General features: G+C 38.3%; 1 protein-coding gene across 1 annotated transcript in view; it reads left to right on the plus strand.

Annotated features, from left to right (window-relative positions):
* Positions 1–27,167, plus strand: part of PWWP3B (PWWP domain containing 3B) — a 64,648-nt gene extending 37,481 nt beyond the window's left edge. Inside the window, exon 9 of the transcript XR_003033439.2 lies at positions 25,625–27,167. The gene's annotated coding sequence lies outside the window, so the exon portion shown is untranslated. The remainder of the gene's footprint in view (positions 1–25,624) is intronic.
* The last annotated feature ends 277 nt before the right edge of the window (positions 27,168–27,444 follow it).

Below are 27,444 nucleotides of genomic sequence, written 5' to 3' on the forward strand. Positions count from 1 at the left end.
AACACCACAGTTCAAAAGCATCAATTCTTTGGCACTCACCTTTCTTCACTGTCCAACTCTCACATCCATACATGACTACTGGGAAAACCATAGCCTTGACTAGACAGACCTTTGTTGGCAAAGTAATGTCTCTGCTTTTTAATATGCTGCCTAGGTTGGTCATAACTTTCCTTCCAAGGAGAAGCACCTTTTAATTTCATGGCTGCAGTCACCACCTGCAGTGATTTTGAAGCCCCCAAAAATAAAAGTCTGCCACTGTTTCCACTGTTTCCCCATCTATTTGCCATGAAGTGATGGGGCTTGCCGGGGACCAGCCCTGGCTGATCCAGGGTATTCGAAGTGGGGACGGCATCGGCAACCTATTTATTTAAATATTTTATCAAAGATATAAAGAGTAATAGGATGAGGATAGCCCAGTAGGAAAATTTTAGTGGAGAAAAGAGGCTGAGTAGCTTGGTTTACGCGGGAGACCAATAAAACTTCAAGACAAGAAGTTTGCACCACTTACGTAGGCCGCAGGCGTCCTTCCGGTCTCCTGAAGGAGAGGAGACACTGAGGCCTCCCCGGTCGATCTTAGAAGCCCAGGCATAATTAGTAAGCATGGCGGGTTCTGCTCTCCAGATGGAGACTCAGTCAGAATTTGAGAGAAAGAGCGACATGGGGAGACCAAGTTTCAGTGAACAAGGCCCGCACTTTATTTTCCAAAGTAGTTTTTATACCTTAAGTTGTGCATAGAGGATAATGGGGGAAGGGGTGGAGTCATGCAAGGACAGCAGTTCCTGGTCCTAATTGAAGCCAGGCTTTCAAACTTATCATATGCAAAAGTTCAGGTGAATTACATCATCTTCTGGCCAGGAGGCCTGTTAACATTTTAAGAAACTTATCTTTCTCTAAAGGTGATTATTCCAAAGTCAGGCACCAGCCTCCAAAAAAGCATTGGACAAAGCTGCATTCCTATAGGGCAAAGGTGAGGTGGGCTCAATCAAGAAAAGAATTAACTCAAGGGTCCAAGGTTACAAACATTGAGGCTACTACTTACATTTCTATACACCCATTATATCAGTCAATACACTGCCAAGGACACAGTAGGTAAGGAGTATGGAGACTTAGCAGCAAACATTGGCCCAATAAGTGAAAAAACCTTCACCAATACAATTTCTAATCAATCTTTTAACTACTCAAAGGAATCTGTGTTTAGACAGTTTAGAACATCTCCTGCCTCTCACAGTTGGGAGGCTCTGAACAATCACATGTGGCCGGAAAAACCTATTCAGGCAGGCTAGAGGACTTCCAAAGGAGTTTGTAGGTTGAAACAGTGTCACACCCAGGAATTATTAACTGGAGCTGTAAGCTAACTCTTTTTTCAGAGAGGTAGTGGGGGACAGCCCCCCGTAAAGTCAGAGGTGTAGGTGAAGGCACAAAGCAGAAAGTAGGCAGACTCTGGTTTTGGGTGTAAATGCTCAAGAATTTCCAGGGGGACTCCTGAGGCTCGATCCCGCCTTTGCGTATGCTGAGCCTCCTTCCTCATGACCTTTGCCATGGGTGGAGCTCGCTCCCCGCAGGGGCTGGATGCCATGATCTTAGTTTTCTGAATGTTGAGCTTTAAGCCAATGTTTTCACTCTCCTCTTTCACTTTCATCAAGAGGCTCTTTAGTTCTTCTTCACTTTCTGCCATAAGGGTGGTGTCATCTGCATGTCTGAGGTTATTGATATTTCTCCCAGAAATCTTGATTGCAGCTTATGCTTCATCCAGCCCACTGTTTCTCATGATGTACTCTGCATATAAGTTAAATAAGCAGGGTGACAATATACAGCCTTGACATACTTTCCCAATTTGGAACCAGTCTGTTGTTCCATGCCCAGTTCTAACTGTTGCTTCCTGGCCTGCATACAGATTTCTCAAGAGACAGGTCAGGTGGTCTGATATTCCTATCTCTTTCGGAATTTTCCACATAACACTTAGATCTCTATATCAATATATGCATCCTAATAAGGAAAGAGTAGACCTCTGAGACCTGGAATAGTAATGAGTGAAAAAATTTGAATCCCTATCATCCTCTGTACACTCAGTCTGGCAAAAGTAGCCCCCTAACCCTAACTATTGGAGAGCAACCTCCCTGTCCCTGGAAACCAGGGCAATAGCCTCACCTAAGGCAGCTGCCTCGAAAAGACTGCTTGTCTTACTCAACAGCCAACACTGATGTTTTTCACTGCTTCCAACTCATGGCAAGGGTAAGGTTATCACAGCACAAGACCAAAATGCAGTCTCTGTTCAGGTGGAATATCCAGAATGAGCTCTAGGAACAGGCTAATAGGTACTTGTGTGAACTGGGATAGTACATGTTAGAATGAATTTTGAGGACTCACTGACATGGGAGTACATACTTATGACTCAGAGGTCAATGACCTGGAGCTGCCTTTACATATGCTGTTTGGGTGACATGTTGAAGCTTGGGCAACAGGCTATGTGTGGTAAATGAGATAGAAGATATTAGAACTTGCTTGCCAGAATACTGAGGAATTGTTGAAAAGGTCAAAAGGAATGAAGGCATTAGAAATAATTACCTTCATAACATGAATAACATGAGAAAAGAGGACCTATCTCTAAAGTATATTTCCTTGAGAGGGCAGAGAAGACACTACTATAATAAAGTAGTGAGGAGGAACACTTGACATTGGTGAAGGGAAACATTTGACATTTTTATAAAAGTCATGCTCTCCTCTGCAAGTCATCATTAGAAGTAAACTATGTTCAAATGGAAATAATAAGATTTCACAGCCCAGGTTGCTGCACAAAATCTCAGGGACAAGTATAGTTACCATAATGGGAAGCACAGTTAGAGGGGAATCAAACTAGTTTGACTGACAGAAGTCTGTGGTAATGCTTTATTGATAGTATTCCAGGGCTAGATATATGAACAGTTCTTTTGTATGAAAAGAAAAACATGAGACTTGACAAGTCAAAAAGTTTGATGTTAACAGACTTGGTCCCCTATCACGTTTTCAGATCTGCAGTGCAAATTCTTCTGTTACTCAGGCCATATGCCTCAGTATATCTTATAATGCTTACAGAATCTATGATGGATAAGGAAGCATTATCTAAGTCATTCTAAGCCATAATATGGGAGTTACAACACAGAATCCTGAGGTTCTGAGCAAAATTCATATCTCCTATGTCAGTAAACTGCTTGCCAATTAAAACATAGCTCCTTACATGCTATTGAGTTCAGTAGAAATATATATGGAGTGCCTTACCAAGAGATAGCAAGTAAGGTTCTATACGACAGGATCTGGCCACCACAAGCTGAACCTTATGATACTCACCAAGTGATAAGATCTGGCAAACTCAACAGCAGTCCATAGTACCATGGACATGCTCCAGGATCCAGCCTGAGAAAGCACAAATAAATTGGCTGACTGCACAAACCCTCATGCCTTTGACTGCTGTTACAATGATGCTCCTCATGAGGCAGGGGGTAGTCTCTGAACAACTACTGGAAGAGGAAATTATTAATCTCAAACTTAGTGCACAGATGTGTGAGCATTAAATATTGATGATAGCTGTAAATGGACTGCCGCCACACTTCAGTTTCAGTCAGAGTAGAATAATGTTGAAGCAGGAAACTTCCAGTTGGCGGAAATGTGAGCATTACATCAGGTTCTTCACTCTGTAATTAATGGTCACCCAAGGAACTGACTGTAGAGAAGGCAGTTAAAAACCAAGTGTATCTGATGACTCATGTGGATATCAAACAGCTTCTCTCCTCAGTCATCGTGGTTCTGGCACAATGAGCCCATGAACTATCTTGGTGGCAGGGTTGGAGCCTAAGCTTGAGTTCAACAACACTGGTTCTCTCCATGGGTGATCAAGCTACTCCCACTTCTAAATGTATAACTCCCCAAGAGCAACATCTGATGCTGGACACTCAATTCCATCCTTTCCTTCAAGGATATCATTCAGCTACCTCATTCTACATAGAATACACTGCATCCACTCTATCTTAGAGGTGGTAGTTATTCATCATCACAAATATGGATGCCAACTTTAGCCCCATAGGGTCAAGCACCACTTGCCTATAGTGATGTGCAATGTCTAACATACCACTGTTTGACTTTTCCTCCTTCCTTGCTTAACCATGTTGTTGTTCAGTCACTCAGTCATGTCTGACTCTTTGTGACCCCATGGACTGCAGCACACCAGGCTTCGCTGTCCTTCACCATCTCCCGGAGTTTGCTCAAACTGATGTCCATTGAGTTGGTGATGCCATCGAACCATCTCATCTTCTGTTGTCCCCTCCTCCTCCTGCCTTCTATCTTTCCTAGCATCAGGGTCTTTTCCAATGAGTTGGCTCTTCACATCAGGTGGCCAAAGTATTGGAGATTCAGCTTCAGCATCAGTACTTCCAATGAATATTCAGGGTTGATTTCCTTTAGGATTGACTAGTTTGATTTCCCTGTTGTTCAAGGGACTTTCAAGAGTCTTTTCCAACACCACAGTTCAAAGGCATCAATTCTTTGGCACTCAGCCTTTTTTATTGTCCAGCTCTCACATATGTTTTCCTTACTCTGACTTACTAGAACCACTTTCCAAATGAGCTACTCAAATGAAAACTTTTGTGTCAAACTCTCTTTTGTGGACACTCAGGCTAAAATAACCTGCAATAATTAAATATTTTATAAAATATAAGGCATCTTTGGATCAAAATGTTTATTAAAGATTTAAAACTTATTCATATATGAAAACTATTAAAAAGTAGTAATTTTCCAGTTCTGGCAACAATGGAGTCCAACATTTCCCCCATCCCCTTTACCAGAATCAATAACTCAAGTTTTCACATTAGAAAACCAGAAAAAGAAGAGCACATCAGATCCAAAACAAGTAGAAGAAATCAAATAAATATTAGAGAAATCAACAAAATTGAAAACAAGGAAACTATAATAGAGTAAATCGATGAAACCTAAATCTGCTTCTTTGAAAAGGTTTTGATAAGATTTTAGCTTAGATAACCAAGAAAAACAGAGAAGATACAAATGAGCAGTATCAGGAATGAAAGAGGGGACATCACTACTGATTCCTTGGATGTTAAAAGAATGATAAAATTCTATCAATAACACTATAAGCACAGATTTTAAAACTTAGATGAAATGACTCAATTCCTCAAATTTAAAATAAAATATGTATTTCATTTATGTATACTTAATGTTTTATAATAAAATTCACATTCTCTTTTTTAACATAAAAATTCATTGGTGTCAGATACTAAGTAAGAGTAATTGTTTAAATTTAATGTATATTTCCCCATAACTATTCCTTTTTTTTTTACTTAACTGATATCAGTTCAGTTCAGTCACTCAGTCGTGTCCAACTGTTTGCAACCCCATGGACTGCAGCATGCCAGGCTTCCCTGTCCATCACCAACTCCTGGAGCTTGCTCAAACTCACATTCATCAAATCAGTGATGCCATCTAACCATCTAATCAAGTGCTGTCCCCTTCTCCTCCTGTCTTCAGTCTTTCCCAGCATCTGGGTCTTTTCCAATGAGTCAGTTCTTTGCATCACGTGGCCAAAGTATTGGAGCTTCAGCTTCAGCATCAGTCCTTCTGATGAATATGTAAGACATTTCTTTTAGGATTGACTGGTTTGATCTTCTTGCAGTCCAAGGGACTCTCAAGAATCTTCTCAAACACCACAGTTCAAAAGCATCAATTCTTTAGGGCTCAATTTTCTTTATGGTCCAACTGTCACATCCATACATGACTACTGGAAAAGCCACAGCTTTGACTAGACAGACCTTTGTTGGCAAAGTAATGTTTCGGCTTTTTAATATGCTGTCTAGGTTTGTCATAGCTTTTCTTTCGAGGAGCAAACATCTTTTACTTTCATGGCTGCAATCACCATCTGCAGTGATTTTGGAGCCCAAGAAAATAGTCTGTCACTGTTTCTATTGTTTCCCCATCTATTTGCTATGAACTGACCAGACCATGTGCCATGATCTTCGTTTTTTGAATATTGAGTTTTAAGCTAGGTTTTTCACTCTCCTCTTTCACTTTCATCAAGAGGCTCTTTAGTTGCTCTTTGCTTTCTACAGTAAGGATACTGTCATCTGCATATCTGAGGCTAGTTATTGATATATCTCTCAACAATCTTGATTCCAGCTTGTGCTTCATCCAGCCTGGCATTTCACATGATGCATTCTGCATATAAGTTAAATAAGCAGGGTGACAATATACAGCCTTCACGTAATCCTTTCCCAATGTGGAACTAGTCCATTGTTCCATGTCTAGTTCTAACTATTGCTTCTTGACCTGCATACAGGTTTCTCAGGAGGCAGGTAGGATAGCCTGGTATTTCCATCTCTTTAAGAATTTTCCAGTTTGTTGTGATACATACAGCCAAAGGCTTTGGCATAGTCAATAAAGCAGAAGTAGATGTGTTTCTGGAACTCTGTTGCTTTTTCTATGATCCAATGGATGTTGGCCATTTGATCTCTGGTTCCACTGCCTTTTCTAAATCCAGTTTGAACATCTGGAAGTTCTCAGTTCACGTACTGTTGAAGCCTGGCTTGGAGAATTTTGAGCATTACTTTGCTAGCCTGTGAGATGAGTGCAATTATGCAGTAGTTTGAGCATTCTTTGGCATTGCTTTTCTTTGGGTGAAAACTGACCTTTTCCAGTCCTGTGGCCACTGCTGAGTTTTCCTAATTTGCTGACATATGGAATGCAACATTTTCACAGCATCGTCTTTAGGATTTGAAATAGCTCAGCTGGAATTCCATCACCTCCACTAGCTTTGTTTGTAGTGATACTTCCTAAGGCCCACTTGACTTCACACTCCAGGATGTCTGGCTCTAGGTGAGTGATCACACCATCATGGTTATCTGGGTAATGAAGATCTTTTTTGTATAGTTCTGGTATTCTTGCCACCTCTTCTTAATATCTTCTGCTTCTGTTAGGTCCATACCGTTTTTGTCCTTTAATTTGCCCATCTTGGCATGAAATGTTCCCTTGGTATCTCTAATTTTCTTGAAGATATCTCTAGTCTTTCCCATTCTATTGTTTTCCTCTATTCCTTTGCACTGATCACTTAGGAAGGCTTTCTTATCTCTCCTTACTCTTCTTTGGAACTCTGCATTCAGATCGGTATATCTTCTTTTCTCCTTTGCCTTTCACTTCTCTTCTTTCCTCAGCTATTTGTAAGGACTCCTCAGACAACCAGTTTGCATTTTTGCAATTATTTTCCTTGGGGATGGTGTTGATCACAGCCTCCTGTACAATATTATGAAACCCCGTCCATAGTTCTTCAGGCACTCAGTCTATCAGATCTAATCCCTTGAATCTATTTGTCACTTCTGCTGTATAATTATAAGGGATTTGATTTAGGTCATACCTGAATGGTCCAGTGGTTTTCCTTACTTTCTTCAATTTAAGTCTGAATTTTGCAATAAAGAGTTCATGATCTTTATTGTGCCACAGTCATTTCCTTGTCTTGTTTTTGCTGACTGTATATATCTTCTCCATTTTTGGTTGCAAAGAATATAATCAATCTGATTTTGGTATTGACCATCTGGTGATAGCCATGTGTAGCATCTTCTCTTGTGTTGTTGGAAGAGGGTGTTTGCTATGATCAATGCTTTCTCTTGGCAAAACTCTGTCAGCCTTTACCCTGCTTCATTTTGTACTCCAAGGCCAAACTTGCCTGTTACTCCATGTATGTCTTGACTTCCTACTTTTTCATTCCAGTCCCCTATGATGAAAAGAACATCTGTTTTTTGTTGGTATTTTTAGTTCTAGAAAGTCTTGTCAGTCTTCATAGACCTGTTTGTCTTCAGCTTCTTCAGCATTAATGGTTGGGGCATAGACTTGAATTACTGTGATATTGAATGATTTGCCTTGGAAACGAACAGAGATCATTCTGTAGTTTTTGAGATTGCATCCAAGTATGGCATTTGGACTCTTATTGACTAAGAGGGATACTCCATTTCTTCTAAGGGATTCTTGCCCACAGTAGTAGGCATAATTGATATAAATTATTGGGTTTCTTTTTAACATAATTCCTAAATTTGCCATTATGACTATTTATTTTTGAAAAACTACCTTTTAGATATCAAACCAATGACAGATAATATATATTATCACTAACTTCAGTCGGTTTTGCAAGAAAACAACTTGTGTTTAAAAAATAGTATTAATGCTGTCTATATGTGTGTGTATGAAATCTCAGCATGCAATAAATCATTTTGGCAGCCTTGAGAAAGATTGTTCACTATATACTTCTCTGAAATTTCACTTATAGGAGTATCACTTCTTCAGTGGCTGGGTGACTTCTTAAAACAGACAGATTTTTGTTTGTCTTCCTAAATTAAAGTGTCTGGATTTCTTAGTATAGCCATCTGACATGTAAAAAGCAGCTAGAATCGTTATATTCAATGATTAGGCTACTCTATGAGTAGGAGGCCAGGCTGATTGCTTAAGAGCCCATCTAGTTTGATATAATCTGTAGGAAATTTAAGCACTTTGTTCTGACTTCTGTATCTCCAAAAACATAGTTATAAGCCAGGCAAGTTTTATCATCTGGTCTATTCATAGAGTAGCTCCAATAAGTTTCAGTAATATAAATGCTGACTGGTAAGTCATTCCAAGTTCCTAGAAGGAGTAAATGAACCAGGATTTAAGAATTTAGAAATGTGTTACATAAAAAAGACTCCAGTTAGGTAAATATGACAGTTACCCAAACATGGTTAAATACAGGCATACCTCAGAGATATTGCCGGCTCAGTGCCAGACCACCTCAATAAAATAAATATTACACTAAAGCTAGTCACACAAATTTTTCTGTTCCCCAGGGCATATTAAAGTCATATTTACACTACAATGTAGTCTTAAGTGTGCAATAGTCTTGTGTCTAAAAAATGTACATGCCTTAATTTTAAAATACTTTACTGCTAAAAAATGCAAACCATCATCTGAGCCTTCAACAAGCCATAATCTTCTTGCTAATGGAGGGTCTTGCCTCTATGTTGATGACTGCTGATTGATCAGGGTGGTGGTTGCTGAAGGTTGGGGTGATTGTTGCAATTCCTTAGACTAAGAACAACGAAATTTGCCACATTGATTGACTTTCTTTCAAGGACAGTTTCTCATTGCACATCTCCATCAGAGCTCTTGGATGATCAGGTGCATTGTCAATAGCCATAATATTTTGAAGGGAATCTTTTTTTTTTTTTTCCTGAGCAGTAGGTCTCAACAGAGGGCTTAAAATATTCACTAAATCATGCAAACAGTTGTGCCGTCTTCCACACTTTGTTGTTCCATTTATAAAGCACAGGCAGATTAGATTTAGCATAATTCTTAAGGGCCCTAGGATTTTCAGAATGGGAAGTGAGCACTGGTTTCAACTTAAAGTCACCAGTTGTTTAAGCCCATAATAAGAGAGTTAGCCTGTCTTTTGAAACTTTGAAGCCAGGTATTGACTTTTCTCTAGCTATGAAAATCCTAGATGGCATCTTCTTCCAACATAAGACTGTTTTCTCTACAATGAAAATCTGTTGTTTTATGTACCTGCCTTCATTAATTTTCTTAGCTAGATGGTCTGGATAACTTGCTGCAACTTCTACATCAGGACTTGCTGCTTCACCTTGCACTTTGATGTTATTAAGATGGTTTCTTTCCTTAAACTTCATGAACCAACCTCTGGTTTCAAACTCTTCCTCTACAGTTTCCTCACCTCTCTCAGCCTTCACAAAATTGAAGTTAAGACCTTGCTCTGAATTAGGCTTTAGCTTAAGGAAATGTGACTGGTTTGATCTTCCATCCAGATCACTGAAACTTTTTCCATATCAGTAATAAGGCTGTTTCACTTGCTTATCATTCATGTGTTCACTGGAGCAGCACTCTTAATTTCCTTCAAAAATGTTTCCTTTGCACTCACAACTTGGCTAATGTTTGGCACAAGAGGCCTAGCTTTCAGCCTATCTCACCTTTCAAAACACACCTTCCTTACTAAGTTTAATCATTTCTAGCTTTTGATTTAAAGTGAGGGGAAAATCACACCTTTCTCAATAAGCTTAATTATTTCTACCTTTTGATTTAAAGTGAGAGACAAGTGACTTTTCTTTTCACTTGAATACTTTGACACCATTGTAGAATTATTGATTAACCTAATCTTAAATTGTTGTGTTTCAGAGAATAGAGAGGCCTAAGAAAAGGGATAGAGACAGAGGAATGACCAGTTGGTCAAGCGATGAGAATACACACAATTATTAAGATTGCCATCTTAATGAGTTCATGGAGTCCCAAAACAATTATATTAGTAACATCAGAAGTCACTGATCACAGATCACCATAGTGAATATAATAATAATTAAAATGTTTGAAATTTTGTGAGAATTAACCAGAATGTGACAGAGACACAAAGTGAGCAAATGCTGCTGGAAAAATAGTACTGATAGATTTGCTTGACTCAGGGTTGCCACAAACCTTCAATTTGTAAAAGATACAATATAATATTTCATTTTCTTACCTATTCAAGTATGTAAGAAAATACATATCCAAGTATGTTTATAAGGAAAATGGGGCTTCCCAGGTGGCACTAGTGGTAAAGAAACTACCTGCCAATGCAGGAGACCTAAGAGACATGGGTTCAATCCCTGGGTTGGGAAGATTCCCTGGAAAGCAACATGGCAACCCACTCCAGTATTCTTACCTGGAGAATCTGGTGGACAGAGGAGCCTGGTGGGTTACAGTCCTTTGGGTCACAAAGAGTCAGACGTGACTGAAGTGACTTAGGACAATATTTCATTTGCAGCAACATGGATGGACCTAGAGTATATTTTGCTTAGTAAAATAAGCCAGTCAAAGACAAATAGCATATGGTATCACTTACATGTGGAAGCTAAAAAATAATGCAAATGAATGTGTATGCAAGAAACCTGTGAGTCTGTTTCTGTCACGGAACACAAATTGCTGCTGCTGCTGCTAAGTCACTTCAGTCATGTCCGACTCTGTGCGACCCCATAGACCGCAGCCCACCAGGCTCCCCCGTCCCTGGGATTCTCCAGGCAAGAACACTGGAGTGGGTTGCCATTTCCTTCTCCAATGCATGAAAGTGAAAAGTGAAGGTGAAGTCACTCAGTCATGTCCGACTCTTTGCGACGCCATGGACTGCAGCCTACCAGGCTCCTGCATTCATGGGATTTTCCAGGCAAGAGTACTGGAGTGGGGTGCCATTGCCTTCTCCAGGAACACAAACTAGTGGTTACCAAAAGGGAGAGGGAAGGACAAATGAGGAATTTGGGATTAGTTGTTGTTTACTGTATAGCACAGATATGGAATTATATTCCATATCTTGTAATAACTTATAATAGCATATAACCTGCAAAAATATCCAAATCACTATGTGTGCACCTAAAACTAAAAATATTTTAAATCAACTATGCTTCAATTAAAAACACAATATCTGTGAAGCACAATAAAATGAAATACAATAAAATGACATATGCCTGCATACACATTAAAAGTTTAAATCTAAAGCCAATTAATTGTTTATCTTAGCTTGAAACAAGATTTTTAAAAAAAGAAGTTAGATAAATTATTAAAAAAAAAAACTTGATGTGAAAATAAATACTAAGATCTTAACCTAGGCCTAACTGCATTTTTAAGCTTTATGGTACATGAACTGCCCTCACATATGATGTCATTTACACATTTTTTCACAATAATGACTGTTGTAACTGAGTTTATCTAAAGAATGAGACCACTGTCTTGATTTCTCCCTTACTTTACAGAAGCTCCTTTAATAAAAATTATATTGCATTTCCTATTCAATGGGTGATTATCCATTTTCCTTCTACTTCATAAGTTAATGTTTTATGAAAAAGATAGACATTTAGGTAAATAGTTGCAAATAAAAATTGTTAAATGTTATACACATTTCATTATTCATTTCAATGTGTGACAGATAATATTTTTAAAATATTTATTAAGTGGCTCTGCTGAAATTGTGGTGTAGAGAAGTCCAAGGAACTTTCAATCCACTGAAGCAACAAATAAGCTTCCAAAAACTGTGAGAATCAACACTTTTGAAACTATTGAATTTAATCAAACACATTGAACATGAACTCAAATGTCCACTAACAGATGCACAAGTAAACAAAGTGTGGTATATACATACAATGCACTATTATTCAGCCTTAAAATGGAAAGAAATCCTATCACACATTACCACATAGATGAACCTTGAGGATACTATGCTAAGTGGAATAAGTGAGTTACAAAAAGACAAATTGCTGTATGATTCCACTTCTACTGTTATTACTGTTCAGTTGCTAAGTTGTATTTGACTCTTCGTGACCCCATGGACTGTAGCATGTCAGGCTTCCCTGTCCTTCACCATCTCCTGGAGTTTGCTCAAACTCATGTCCACTTAGTCAGTGATGCTATCCAATCATCTCATCTTCTGTCATCCCCTTCTCCTCCCGCTCTCAGTCTTTCCCAGCATCAAGGTCTTTTCGAATGAGTCGGCTCTTTGCATCAGGTGGCCAATGTATTGGAGCTTCAGCTTCAGCATCAGTCCTCCCAATGAATATTCAGGGTTGATTTCCTTTAGGATTAACTGGTTTGATCTCCTTCCAGTCCGAGGTACTCTCAAGCATCTTCTTCACTTCACTATGTATTTAAAATAGTTCAATTCATAGAAATATAAGTCAAATGGGAGTTACCAGTAGCTACAAGACAAGGCAAAGGGGAATCGTTATGTAAGAGATACAGAGTTTCAGTTTGGCAAGATAAAAAAGTTCTGAAAATCTATTTCACAAGAATATGAATATATGTAGCCCTGCTGAACTACACAATTACCAATAATTCTGACTGGGACAACCCAGAGGGATGGTATGGGGAGGGAGGAGGGAGGAGGGTTCAGGATGGGGAACACATGTATACCGGTGGTGGATTCATTTTGATATTTGGCAAAACTAATACAGTTATGTAAAGTTTAAAAATAAAATTAAATTAAAAAAATAAACTTTATGTTATGTGGCTTTTTTAACCACAATTTTAAAAACATGACACTTGGAGAGTCCATAAAGAAGAAAGAAGTTGATAATTGCTGGTAAGAGCGTGTTGAAACACTTTTATTTACCTGATTATCATCTGCCATTTGTCAGCATGGAGATGTCCATAAGGATGAGAGTCTACATACCTGATATGGCTTGCTAGTGCCAGAGGAGCAACATGAACCTTTTGTTCAGAGAAATGTGGCTGTGTATTGTGACCTGTCTGGCAGCTCCCTGAAAGCCGTTCTGAGGCTTCCCTTTGTTTTGCGTCCCTCAGAACCTCCTCAAGGTTTTGAGTAGCCTCTGGTGCTATGTCGAAAGCATGTAAAGAAAGGAACAAAGGTTTCTCTGGTGGCTCAGACAGTAAAGAATCTGCCTACAATGTGGGAAGTTCAGTTCAGTTCAGTCACTCAGTCGTGTCCGACTCTTTGCGACCCCATGAATCGCAGCACGCCAGGCCTCCCTGTCCATCACCAACTCCCGGAGTTCACACAGACTCACGTCCATCGAGTCAGTGATGCCATCCAGCCATCTCATCCTCTGTCGTCCCCTTCTCCTCCTGCCCCCAATCCCTCACAGCATCAGAGTCTTTTCCAATGAGTCAACTCTTCGCATGAGGTGGCCAAAGTACTGGAGTTTCAGCTTTAGCATCAGTCCTTCCAAAGAAATCCCAGGGCTGATCTCCTTCAGAATGGACTGGTTGGATCTCCTTGCAGTCCAAGGGACTCTCAAGAGTCTTCTCCAACACCACACTTCAAAGACATCAATTCTTCGGCACTCAGCCTTCTTCACAGTCCAACTCTCACATCCATACATAACCACAGGAAAAACCATAGCCTTGACTAGCCGGAACTTTGTTGGCAAAGTAATGTCTCTGCTTTTGAATATGCTATCTAGGTTGGTCATAACTTTCCTTCCAAGGAGTAAGCATCTTTTAATTTCATGGCTGCAGTCACCATCTGCAGTGATTTTGGAGCCCCCAAAAATAAAGTCTGAAACTGTTTCCACTGTTTCCCCATCTATTTGCCATGAAGTGATGGGACCAGATGCCATGATCTTCGTTTTCTGAATGTTGAGCTTTAAGCCAACTTTTTCACTCTCCACTTTCACTTTCATCAAGAGGATTTTAGTTCCTCTTCACTTTCTTCCATAAGGGTGGTGTCATTTGCATATCTCAGGTTATTGATATTTCTCCTGGCAATCTTGATTCCAGCTTGTGCTTCTTCCAGTCCAGCGTTTCTCATGATGTACTCTGCATAGAAGTTAGTTAGGCAGGGTGACAATATACAGCCTTGATGAACTCCTTTTCCTATTTGGAACCAGTCTGTTGTTCCATGTCCAGTTCTAACTGTTGCTTCCTGACCTGCATATAGGTTTCTCAAGAGGCAGGTCAGGTGGTCTGGTATTCCCATCTCTTGAGGAATTTTCCACTGTTTCTTGTGATCCACACAGTCAAAGGCTTTGGCATAGTCAATAAAGCAGAAATAGATGTTTTTCTGGAACTCTCTTGCTTTTTCCATGATCCAGCAGATGTTGGCAATTTGATCTCTGGTTCCACTGCCTTTTCTAAAACCAGCTTGAACATCTGGAAGTTCACGGTTCACGTATTGCTGAAGCCTGGCTTGGAGACTTTTGAGCATTACTTTACTAGCATGTGAGATGAGTGCAATTGTGCGGTAGTTTGAGCATTCTTTGGCATTGCCTTTCTTTGGGATTGGAATGAAAACTGACCTTTTCCAGTCCTGTGGCCACTGCTGAGTTTTCCAAATTTGCTGGCATATTGAGTGCAGCACTTTCACAGCATCATCTTTCAGGATTTGGAATAGCTCAACTGGAATTCCATCACCTCCACTAGCTTTGTTCATAGTGACGCTTTCTAAGGCCCACTTGACTTCACATTCCAGGATGTCTGGCTCTAGCTGAGTGATCACACCATTGTGATTATCTTCGGAAACCTGAGTTCAATCCCTGGTATGGGAAGATCCCCTAGAGAAAGGAATGGCAACCTGCTCCAGTACTCTTGCCTAGAAAATTCCATGGACAGAGGAGCCTGGTGGGCTACAGTCCATGGGGTTGCAAACAGTTGGACATGACTGAGCAACCAAGCACACGTGTAAAGGTATACAAGTCACCATCTGGAGCAAGGAACAACAGACATGGCAAGAAGCAGACAAACTAAAAAGTCTTGCAAGAAAGAAGCTGGGGAAGGAGAAACATGGAGGAATAAGGGTTTTGAAATGCTTTTGTTTATATTAAGGACTCTCGAAGGACACATGCATACCCAAGAATAGATGCATAGTTATAAAAGACCTAAGAAGGCCCAAGCTTTAACCTCTGCTCAATCTTAAGCCTCAATATAGGCAGGAAGTAAAACCTAAGGCTGAGTTCTTAATGGCCTGGCTAAGCACTGAAAGCATGCCCCAACTCAGAGTCAGTGCACAAAGAACAGGAGAGGTTTTCTTGCTTATTTGTTTGTGCTTTGTTCCTTTCCTCCTCCTCTTCCTCTTCCTTGTCTTCCTCCTCCTTCTCCTCATCTCCTTCTTCCTCTTCTTCTTCCTTCTTCCTCCCCCTCTCCTCCTTCTCTTTCTTCTACTTGTACTTTCTCTTTTTCTATTGATTCCAGGCTTTTAAGGAAATCTCTGTCAAATTACTAGCTGGCCACTAGGCTGATGGAACAGAGACTTCAGTGACCACACACAGCAAACAATACACTCTTTGCAAAGACAGAAAAATCAGAAAAGTCACTAACAGAAAACTACAATATACAACAGCAGAAAAAAATAAAATAAACCTGAGTAGAATAACCAAAAGAGAACTAGTTGTTTATATTAATATTAGCTTTTAAAAATTAAGATACAAAGAAGGACATTATATATTTATAAAGGGGTCAGGTAAGCAAGAATATTTGACAGTTAAAAACATATACACAGTTAAAAATAAAACCCCAAAATATATGAAACAGAAATTGATAGAATTTAAGGGGAAAATAGATTCTACAATAATATAGTCTTCTATGTCCCACTTTCAATAATGGATAGAATTACAGAAATGATCAGTAAAGAAATAGAAGATTTGAACAATACTATAAACCCAGATGGCTAAGATAGTAAAGTGTCTGCCTGCAATGCGGGAGATGGGTTCAATGCCTGGGTCGGGAAGATTCCCTGGAGAAGGAAATGGCAACCCACTCCAATACTCTTCCATGGAAAAGTCCATGGACGGAGGAGCCTGGTAGGCTACAGTCCATGGGGTTGCAAAGAGTCAGACACAACTGAGCAACTTCACTCACTATAAACCAACAAAGCATAATATATATATATATATATATATATATATATATATATATTATATATATTATATATATATATATATAACAGTGGAGCACACATTCATCTCAAGTGCACATGGATCCAGGATAAATCATATATTAGACAACAAAACAAGCCTCAATAAATGTAAAAAGATTGAAATCATACAAAGTATATTTTCTGAACATGAAAGAATATAACTAGAAATCAGTAACAGAAATAAAACTTGAAAATTCACAAAGGTGTGAAAATTATGAAACAGACACTTAAACAACCACTGGCTCAAAAATAAAACACAAGAGATATTTGAAAGTTAATTTGAGATGAATGAAAAAATGAAAAGCACAATATGTAAAAATCATAGGGTGCAAAACATGCAAGGCTCAAAGAGAAGATGATCATAATTGTCTATAATAAAAAGAAAAGTATCAAATCAATAATTTAACTTCATATATTAAAGAACTATAAATAGAAGAGCAAACTAAATTCAAGGCTAACAGAATAGAGAAAATAATAAAACTTACAGCAAAGATATAAAAATAAAGAATAGAAAAACAATGGAAAGAATCAACAAAGCCAAAATTGGTTCTTTGAAAAGATCAACAGAATTAAGAAACTTTTATGTAGATTGGCTAACAAAAAAAGAAGATAAATATTGCTAAAATCAGAAATAAAAGTGAGTACATTACTACTGAACTTATAGAAATCAGAAGAGTAATAAGAATACTATGAATACCTGAATGTCAACAAATTGTATGTTACCTGCAATGGAAAAATTCTTAGAAATAAACTGAATCAAAAGTGATTCAGTCTGTATAATAGGCTCTAAGTTCATCCACCTCACTAGAACTGACTCAAATGCATTCCTTTTGATAGCTGAGTAATATTCCATTGTCTATATATATCACAACTTCCTTATCCATTCGTCTGCCAATGGAAATCTACATTGCTTCCATGTCCTAGGATGGAGGGGACACTCATATACCTATGGCTGATTCATATTGATGTATGACAAGAAACATCACAGTATTGTAAAGTAATTATCCTCCAATTAAAATAAATAAATATTTTTGAATGATTCAGGAAGTAGAAAATATGCATAGCTCTGTAATAAATAAGGATATTAAAATAAGTAATAAGTTTTTTTCTCAAGTAAGAAAAGCCCGTGACCAGTCTTCACTGGTGAATTCTACCAAATTTTTAAGTAAGAATGGACATTTATCCTTCTCAGAATCTTCGAAAAAATAGGAAATTCTTCCTTCTTCATTTTGTGAAGCCAGCATGACCCTGTACCTAAAGCCAGACAAAAACTACACATGAAAACTACAGACTAATATCCCTATGAATATAAATGCAAACATCTTCCAAAAAAGACTAGCAAACTGAATTTTTGTTCAGTTGCTGAGTCATGTCTCTTTGCAACCCCATAAACTGCAGCACGCCAGCCTTCCCTGCCCGTCACTATCTCCTGGAGTTTGCTCAAACTATGTCCATCGAGTTGGTGAGGCCATCCAACCATCTTATCCTCTGTTGCCCCCTTCTCCTCCTGCCCTCAATCTTTCCCAGCATCAGAGGCTTTTCTAGTGAGTCCGCACTTCATTTCAGGTGGCAAAAATATTGGAGCTTCAGTTTCAGCATCAGTCCTTACAATGAATATTCAGGCAAACTAAATACAACAGCAAATTAAGGAGATTAGACACTGTGACCAAATGGAATTTGTATCAGGAATTCAATGGCTGTTCACCATATAAAAATCAAGCACTGTAATACATCATCTTAATAGAATAAAGGAAAAAACCCCAAATGATCATTTCTACTAATGTAGAAAAATATATTTACAATTTTCAACGTGATAAAAACACTCAACAATCTCAGAATAGTAAAGAACTTCCTCAACCTGATCAAAGTCTTCTAAGAAAAATACACACCTAATATATATCTGATGAAAGACTGAACTCTTTTCCCCTGAGATCAGAAGCCAGATGATAATGTCTGCTTTCACCAGTTCTTTGAAATAATATGTTGGAAGTTATAGCCTGTCTTGTTAAGTATGTAGCAATATCTCATTGTGGTTTTAACTTGTATTTTTCCAATGTTTAAATATATTGAATACATTTTTATGTGCTTGTTTTGTACCTGTATATTCTGTTTGGTAAAATGTCTATTCATATCTTTGGCCTACTTTCTAGCTTCTATTTACTGTTGAGTTTTCAGAGTTCACTAATATAATCTAAACACTAGTCCTTCGTTGGATGTGTACTGTGCAAATATTTGTCCAGTTTGTAGCTTTACTTTTCATCCTCTTCACGTGGACCTTCGAGAGCAAAAGCTTTCAATTTAAATGATGTCTAATTGATCCATTTTTTCCCTTTTTTTCACTGTGTTGTTAATTTAAGAACTAAGAACACTGCTTAGCCTTATTTTTCAAAGATTTTTCCTTATGCTTTATCTTTTTCCAGAGATTTTGTAGTTTTAGGTTTTACATTTAAAGCTGTGCTCCATTTTGGGTTAAGCTTTTTAATAAAGTATGATGTTTAGGTGACAGTTTACTTATTTTGCTCCATGCTACTTGCTGAAAAGTGGATTGTTTTGCAACTTTGTAAAAAATCACTTGGGTATAGTTGTATGAGTCTATTTCTGGGTTGTCAATTCTGTTACCTTGAACTTTGTATCTATGTCCCCACTGTGAAGAAGGCTGAGCCCCGAAGAATTGATGCTTTTGAACTGTGGTGTTGGAGAAGACTCTTGAGAGTCCCTTGGACTGCAAGGAGATCCAACCAGTCCATTCTGAAGGAGATCAGCCCTGAGTGTTCTTTGGAAGGAATGATGCTAGAGCTGAAACTCCAGTACTTTGGCCACCTCATGCGAAGAGCTGACTCATTGGAAAAGACTCTGATGCTGTGAGGGATTGGGGGCAGGAGGAGAAGGGGACGACAGAGCATGAGATGGCTGGATGGCATCACTGACTCGATGGACGTGAGTCTGAGTGAACTCTGGGAGTTGGTGATGGACAGGGAGGCCTGGTGTGCTGCGATTCATGGGGTCGCAAAGAGTCGGACACGACTGAGCGACTGATCTGATCTGATCTGATATTTTCAATTTTGGTTTCTGCATGTCCATGGTCATCATCTAAAAATACAATTGATTTTTGTATGTTAGTCCTTTATCCTGTGACCTTATTGAACTAATATTTGTTCTGAGCAGATTTCATATGGCTCTACAATTCCTTTGTGTAAATATGTGGTAACAATGATTATCAGTTCAGTTCAGCTCAGTCACTCAGTTGTGTCTGACTCTTTGCGACCCCATGGACTGCAGCACGCCAGGCTTCCTGTCCATCACCAACTCCCAGAGTTTACTCAAACTCGTGTCCATTGAGTTGGTGATGCCATCCAACCATCTCATTCTCTGTCATCCCCTTCTCCTTCCACCTTCAATCTTTCCCAGCATCAGGGTCTTTTCAAATGAGTCAGTTCTTCACACAAGGTGGCCAAAGTATAGGAGTTTCAGCTTCAGCATCAGTCCTTACAGTGAATATACAGGACCGATTTCCTTTAAGATGCACTGGTTGAATCTCCTTGCAGTCCAAGGGACTCTCAAGAGTCTTCTCCAACACCACAGTTCAAAAGCATCAATTCTTTGGTGCTCAGCTTTCTTTATAGTCCAACTCTCACATCCATACATGACCACTGGGTAAACCATTGCTTTACCTTGATGGACCTTTGTTGACAAAGTAATGTCTCTGCTTTTTAATATGCTGTCTAAGTTGGTCATAACTTTTCTTTTAAGGAGTAAGCGTCTTTTAATTACATGGTTGCAGCCACCATCTGCAGTGATTTTGGAGCCCCCAAAATAAAGTTTGTCACTGTTTCCACTGTTTCCCCATCTATTTGCCATGAAGTGATGGGACCAGATGCCATGATCTTTGTTTTCTGAATGTTGAGTTTGAAGCCAACTTTTTCACTCTCCTCTTTCACTTTCATCAAGAGGCTCTTTAGTTCTTCTTCACTTTCTTCCATAAGGGTGGTGTCATCTGCATATCTGAGGTTATTGATATTCTTCCAGGCAATCTTGATTCCAGCTTGTGTTTCCTCCAGCCCAGAGTTTCTCATGATGTACTCTGCATATAAGTTAAATAAGCAGGGTGACAATATACAGCCTTGGTGTACTCCTTTCCTGATTTGGAAACAGTCTGTTTTTCCATGTCCAGTTCTAATTGTTGCTTCCTGACCTGCATACAGATTTTTCAACAGGTAGGTCAGGTGGTCTGGTATTCCCATATCTTGAAGAATTTTCCACAGTTTTTTGTGATCCACATAGTCAAAGGCTTTGGCATAGTCAATAAAGCAGAAGTAGATGTTTTTCTGGAACTCTTTTGCTTTTTCCATGGTCCAGTGGATGTTGGCATTTTGATCTCTGGTTACCCTGCCTTTTCTAAATCCAGCTTGACCATCTGGAAGTTCATGGTTCACGTAATGTTGAAGCCTCTCTTGGAGAATTTTGAGCATTACTTTGCTAGCATGTGAGATGAGTGCAATTGTGCAGTAGTTTGAGCATTGCTTTTCTTTGGGATTGGAATGAAAACTGACCTTTTCCAGTCCTGTGGCCACTGCTGGGTTTTCCAAATTTGCTAGCATATTGAGTGTAGCACTTTCACAGCATCATCTTTTAAGATTTGAAATAATCAGTTGGAATTCCATCATCTCCACTAGCTTTGCTCGCAGTGATGCTCCTTAAGGCCCACCTGACTTCACATTCCAGGATGTCTGGCTCTAGGTGAGTGATCACACCATCGTGATTATCTGGGTCATGAAGATCTTTTTTGTATAGTTCTTCTGTGTATTCTTGCCACCTCTTCTTAATACCTTCTGCTTCTGTTAGGTCCATACCATTCTGTCCTTTATTGTGCCCATCTTTGCATGAAACGTTCCCTTGATATCTCTAATTTTCTTGAAGATATCTCTAGTCTTTCCCATTCTATTGTTTTCCTCTATTTCTTTCCACTGATCACTAAGGAAAGCTTTCTTATCTCTCCTTGCTATTCTTTGGAACTCAGCATTCAAATGGGTGTATCTTTCCTTTTCTCCTTTGTTTTTCATTTCTCTTCTTTTCACAGCTATTTGTAAGACCTCCTCTGACAACCATTTTGCTTTTTTGCATTTCTTTTTCTTGGTGACGGTCTTAATCCCTGTCTCCTGTATAATGTCATGGACCTCCGTCCATAGTTCTTCAGGCACTCTTTCTATCAGATCTAATCCCTTGAAACTATTTGTCACTTCCACTGTATAATCATAAAGGATTTGACTTAGGTCGTACCTGAATGGTCTAGTGGTTTTTCCCTACTTTCTTCAATTTAAGTGAGTTAGATAATAAGGAGTTTATGATCTATTATGGCATAGAATAAAAATGTACACTCTGAAAGAGCCTAGAAACTATGTCACTAAACAAAACTCACATGCACTATGTATCGTCATATGAGAAACATGGAGTAGAAATGGAAATTAAGAAGACGTAAATATACTTAATAACAAAGACATGCACTTCAGGTAAGAACTTGTCATTGAGGCTGCCAATAACTCTAAATTTCTAATCTTAGAAGATAACAGTGTTTCAAATGACACCTCTAATAGAGGAGTCAGAATTCAGTATTCATGAGTAGATCTTTCCTAACCAACCACAGATGTTTAAATAATATGGTTCCATATTGACTTTTTTTTCATATTTCCTTCTTAAAAGGACATTTCTTTCATTGAATTTACAATTTGGCTTTATCATCTAAACAGGTCACATAAATGATTGGCAGTACTGAAGCTAAGACTTTGTCCGTGTCCCCTCTTTTCATCAAGTACCACTCAGTTGTTGCTATGGTCCTTGGCAACATCATGTACTGTGCTATGGGAACATAATTTTCCATGGCATAATTGCTTTAAAAATCTGGAATTTGCTTCTGTATTCTACTTATACTTATTATGAGCTTGAATGTCAGCTTCAGGACCAGCTTCAAAGGAATTTTTGCTCTTTTATTTCTGCTTAATATTTAATGCTCTGAGCAGTGCCTGGCACATAAGAGGTACCCTCAAAATATTTGTTAAATGAAGGAAATGGAAATCATGTCTCTTGAGATCTGCTCTTTATTTGTACTTTTTTCAAAAAGTGAAGCTCCTGAGAAACCTGTCATTCAACTCCTGTGATTTCTGAGGCTTAAAAATACTTTACCAACAGAAAGGTATTAACCAAAAGGTACAAACAGTTATGCAAGATGAATAAGTCCTAGAGGTCTACCATAGAGCATAGTTCCTGTAGCTAATAATACATTTAATACTGAAAATTTTGCTAAGAGGCTAGATCATATGTTAAGTATTTTTATCACAAAATGATAGTAATAAAGAAGACAGGAAAAAACTTTTGGAGGTGATGGATATATTTATAACAGATAGTGGCCATGTTTTCATGGCTGTATACTTACCTCCATATTCAAAGTTGTATAGGTGGAAAATGTAAAGCTTTTTATGTAAATTGTATCTCAATAGAGTGATTTTTAAAAAAAGCACTATACTCATTCCAATGAGATATATCGGAGGATGGAGCTTTTGACATAAGCCCAGCATTATCCAAGCATCGGGAACACCTTTGGCAAAAATTAAATAGAAAGTAAAATATGATGGAAGAGTGTAAGATCTTAGTGCATGCATACTAAGTCATTTCAGCTGTGTACAACTCTTTGTGACCCTATGGACTATAGCCTGCCAGGCTCCTCTGTCCGTGGGATTCTCCAGGCAAGAATACTGGAGTGGGTTGCATGCCCTCCTCCAGGGGATCTTCCTGATCCAGGGCTTGAACCTGTATCTCTTCCATCTCCTGTGTTGGTAGATGTGTTCTTTACCACTAGCACCACCTGGGAAGCTCCCCAAATCCTTGGATTTTAATTTAATTTGACACAGGAGCAAATTAATTTTTATTAAATTTTTTGGAGTTTATTTATGGGAAATTCATAAAGGAAAAGGAGAGGGTTTTTTGTTTGTTTTCAAATTCAGGGCATCTCTACATTCTGGTCATTTTATTATTGGTCTATCTAAATGTGATCTAATATTAGAACTTCTGATGAACTTTATTACAACATAGGTGGATGTAAGGAAGGATGAGAAATAGGAGAGCAAAACTAGAACTACAGAGAAAGACTATCTTTGTAAATGAATAATTTACTGCTATAGGTGTGGGAAATCTTGCTAATGAGAGCATGGTAGCCAGGTGGCTAGACAAAATCCAGAATGAATCCATGGTACTACTAACTATAGCACCAGGAGCACAGGGCTCAATCAGCAATTACTAATAAAAAGTTTTCATATGCTGAGTGAAAAGACAACTCTAATAAAATCTGGTGATGGGATATGCAGCTACACACTTGACTTATCATAAGTTTAATTAATGATTAAGATATGTGAGTTAGAAGAGCAAAGACCTTATGAAACATTGGAATGAAGGTGGATTAAAGGTCCTCCATTTCCCTGGCTACTTGTTTCCACATTGAAAGATTTCACAATTGCACTCCTGATCTCTCTCCCTAAGCTTCCCTCCCTTGGGGAGGATGATTGATGAGCTTGGGAGAAGAAATTGAGTTCCTAGGTCGGTCTTGTCTTCTGTCTTTGGATCTTACTGTCTACAATGAGGATTCAGTCTGGCTTTCTTTATGCTGTAAGTTAAAATGGACTTGTTCTGTGGTGCTAGGAGATGAGGAAGGCAGCAATTTTCTAGCAGTAACAGAGACTGGGTCACTAAATTTGTCTAGCTCAATGGGGGAATTATTTGCAAACACTTTGGTTAAATCTCAGGAATAAAGCTAACATTTTGATGTTCACCTCACTGTGTAGACTTCCCTTGTGGCTCAGCTGGTAAAGAATCTGCCTGCAATGTGGGAGACCTGGGTTCTATCCCTGAGTTGGGGAGATCCCCTGGAAAAGGGAAAGGCTACCCACTCCAGTATTCTGGCCTAGAGAATTCCAAAGACTGTATAGTCCATGGGGTTACAAAGAATCAAGCATAAATGAGCGACTTTCATTTTGACTATTCTCTGTCACCCAAGTCTTATTTTTTTATTGATTCTAATTAGGAAACATTTAAAAAGTGCTTAACACATCTGCTGTATTAACCTCAAAAAGAAAAATAAAGCAGTTCAAATCTCATGAGTTTTCCAGGATGACTTAATATAAATATAAATAATCGGGATGGCTTAATATAAATATAAATAATTAGCAGGAAGATAAAAGTGGTAATATTTTTTGTGGACTCTTCCATTTCAGGAACTTTGGAAGATATTTCAAGCTTCAAATTTAAAAATCATTGTACTAGACACTGAGAATACATTTTTTTTTCTGTGAGATTGTTCTTGAAAGACCTTTGTCACTTCTGTTCCTGGGTGAGCAATATAGAACTCGGGCTACAGTCTGAGATACTTCTAATCCCAGAATATTTTTCAAAAGCAATTGTCTTCAGATGTATTTATATATCATCTTTATATAAACCTGTCTTTGTGTTAAAAGAGAAAATTCAATTATATTTGGAATTTTAGGATAAAAGGAAATATTATACTAAATGAGAAGTTTAAAAAAATCCTCCCTTGAAATTGAGAAGTTTGGGGTAAGTTATTGGCACAAATGGTATGCAATGAGAAGGCATTCTGTTTATCCAGATTGAGAGTCCAGCAGATACGTATGCAATTGAACTACTTAGCAGAGTAAAATGTACATTTAAAAAAACAACAACAACAAGGGACAGTTTTGTGTGCACACTTGTGAGAAACAGAATTCTTTCATTGCATTATTGGAGCTTCCCTGGTGGCTCAGAAAGTAAAGAATCTGACTGCAATGCAGGAGACACAAGAGACCCGGGTTCAGTCCCTGGGTCAGGAGTAAATGGCAATGGCAACCCACTCCAGTATTCTTGCCTGAAAAATCCCGTGGACAGAGGAGCCTGGTGGGCTACAGTCCATGGAATCACAAAGAGTCAGACACGACTGAGCAAATAACACTTTCACTTTTCTTTCATGTATATAGGGCTTATTCATTGAACAATAGAGTATATTTTATGCATCTTTACTTTTTGGTGCTTCTGGCATCCAAAGCAAGAGTTGGCTATTGACTTCTGGACTGATCAACATTTATATTTAGTCCACCGAAGAACAGGGAGTTGTTTTGTAAGCTATGCGTGTGCTTGCGAGGTGAACATAGTGGTAGAAACATATGGAAACGGGAATGTTGATTCTGATTTCAGGTAATACAAAATGAAAACATGCCACCCATCTCTGCCACTGAATACAGCTACAGCTGGGAAAGAATGAGTGGAGAAGCTGAGGACTTTGAAATATAAATAGCAGCGGGCAAGTTGAGAAAGGACAACCAAATTCAAAATATCAGGGAACTGACAGTGAGTTTAACATATTTTTTACTTCTTGTACTCTCTGTCTTGAATGTAATACACTCTGAAAGTGAGTACTGTGGTGTAGAAAGTGAGAGTTTAGAGAGATTAAAATAGTTGGATGAAAAATATCTAACATTCATTGAGATTACCGATATAGCCTTTCCTTCCTTTCTTTGAAATGCACCTCTCATTGTTAGCACCTCTCATTGCTAAGTTGTGTCCAACTTTCTTGCAAACACATGGACTGCGGGCTCCTCTGTCCATGGGATTTCCCAGGCAAGAATACTGGAGTGGGTTGCCACGCCTTCCTCCAGAGGATCTTCCCAACCCAGGGATCGAACCTGTGTGTCCTGCATTGCAGTCAGATTCTTTACCATCCGAGACACCTGGGAAGCCCACATTTCACATTACATACATTTTTTTTCAAAATGCATCATTAAATTAAATACAAAATCTGAAACTGTAAAGCATCTGAAATAAAATATAGGGAAAAAATTTTATGACCTTCAGGGAGGCAAAGACGTCTTAGATATGACACCAAAAACATGATCCATGACAACTTGACATTATCAAAATTAAAGCTATTCTCCTTGAAAAAACACTGTTAAGAGAATGAAAAAAAATAAGCTACAGAGAGAAAATATTTTCATATCACACCTGATAAAGGACATGTATCCAGAATACATACACACACACACACAAACTCAGAACTCAGGAAGCAAATAAACAAACCAACATAAAATAAAATCACAAAACTCAATAATATGATAATAAACATTAAACATCAGATGGGAAAAGAATTTTAACAGACATTTTGTTAAAGAATATATAGGAATCACAAATTAGTACATCAAAAGATGTTTAACACTATTAATTATCAGGAAAATTCAAATTAAAACGACAATGTGTTAGCATCACACACATTTTAGAATGAATAAAATTAAAAATATTAACCACACTAAGTACTGGATGGGATGTACAGAAGTATTGAATGGGATGTAGCAAGACTGGAACTGTCATACACTACTGGTGGGAATATGAAATGTCACAGACACATTAAAAAACAGTTTGGTAGACCACAAGTAACAAATGTCTCTGAGAATGTAGAGAAAAGAGAGCACTGACTCACTGTTGATAGGAATGTAAATTGGTATAGCCACTGTGGAGAACAATATGGAGGTTCCTTAAAAAACTAAACATAGAATCACCAAATGACCCAGCAATTCTACTCCTCTGTATATATCTGAAAAAAAAACAACATTAATTCAAAAAGATACACGCATCCCCAGTGTTCATAGCAGCATCTTTACTATTGTCAAGATATGGAAACAATCTAAGTGTCCATCAAAAGATGAATGGATAAATAAAATTATATATATATATATATATATATATATACATATACATATACATATATATGTATATATATAATTGAATACTATTCAGCCATAAAAAGAATGAAATTTTGCCATTTGTAACAATGTGGATTGACTTGGAGAGTTTTATGCTAAAGTGTAATAATTCAGACACACAGAGAGAAATACCATGTAATATCATGTGTGGAATTTAAAAAGTAAAACAAGTTAGTGAATGTAACAAAAAGCAAATGGATATCTGTTCACAGATGTAGAGAACAAAGCAGTGGTTATCAGTGGGGAAGGAAAGGGTAAGGG

This window comes from Bos taurus, chromosome X, assembly GCF_002263795.3.
Source record: "Bos taurus isolate L1 Dominette 01449 registration number 42190680 breed Hereford chromosome X, ARS-UCD2.0, whole genome shotgun sequence".
Lineage (NCBI taxonomy): Eukaryota > Metazoa > Chordata > Mammalia > Artiodactyla > Bovidae > Bos > Bos taurus.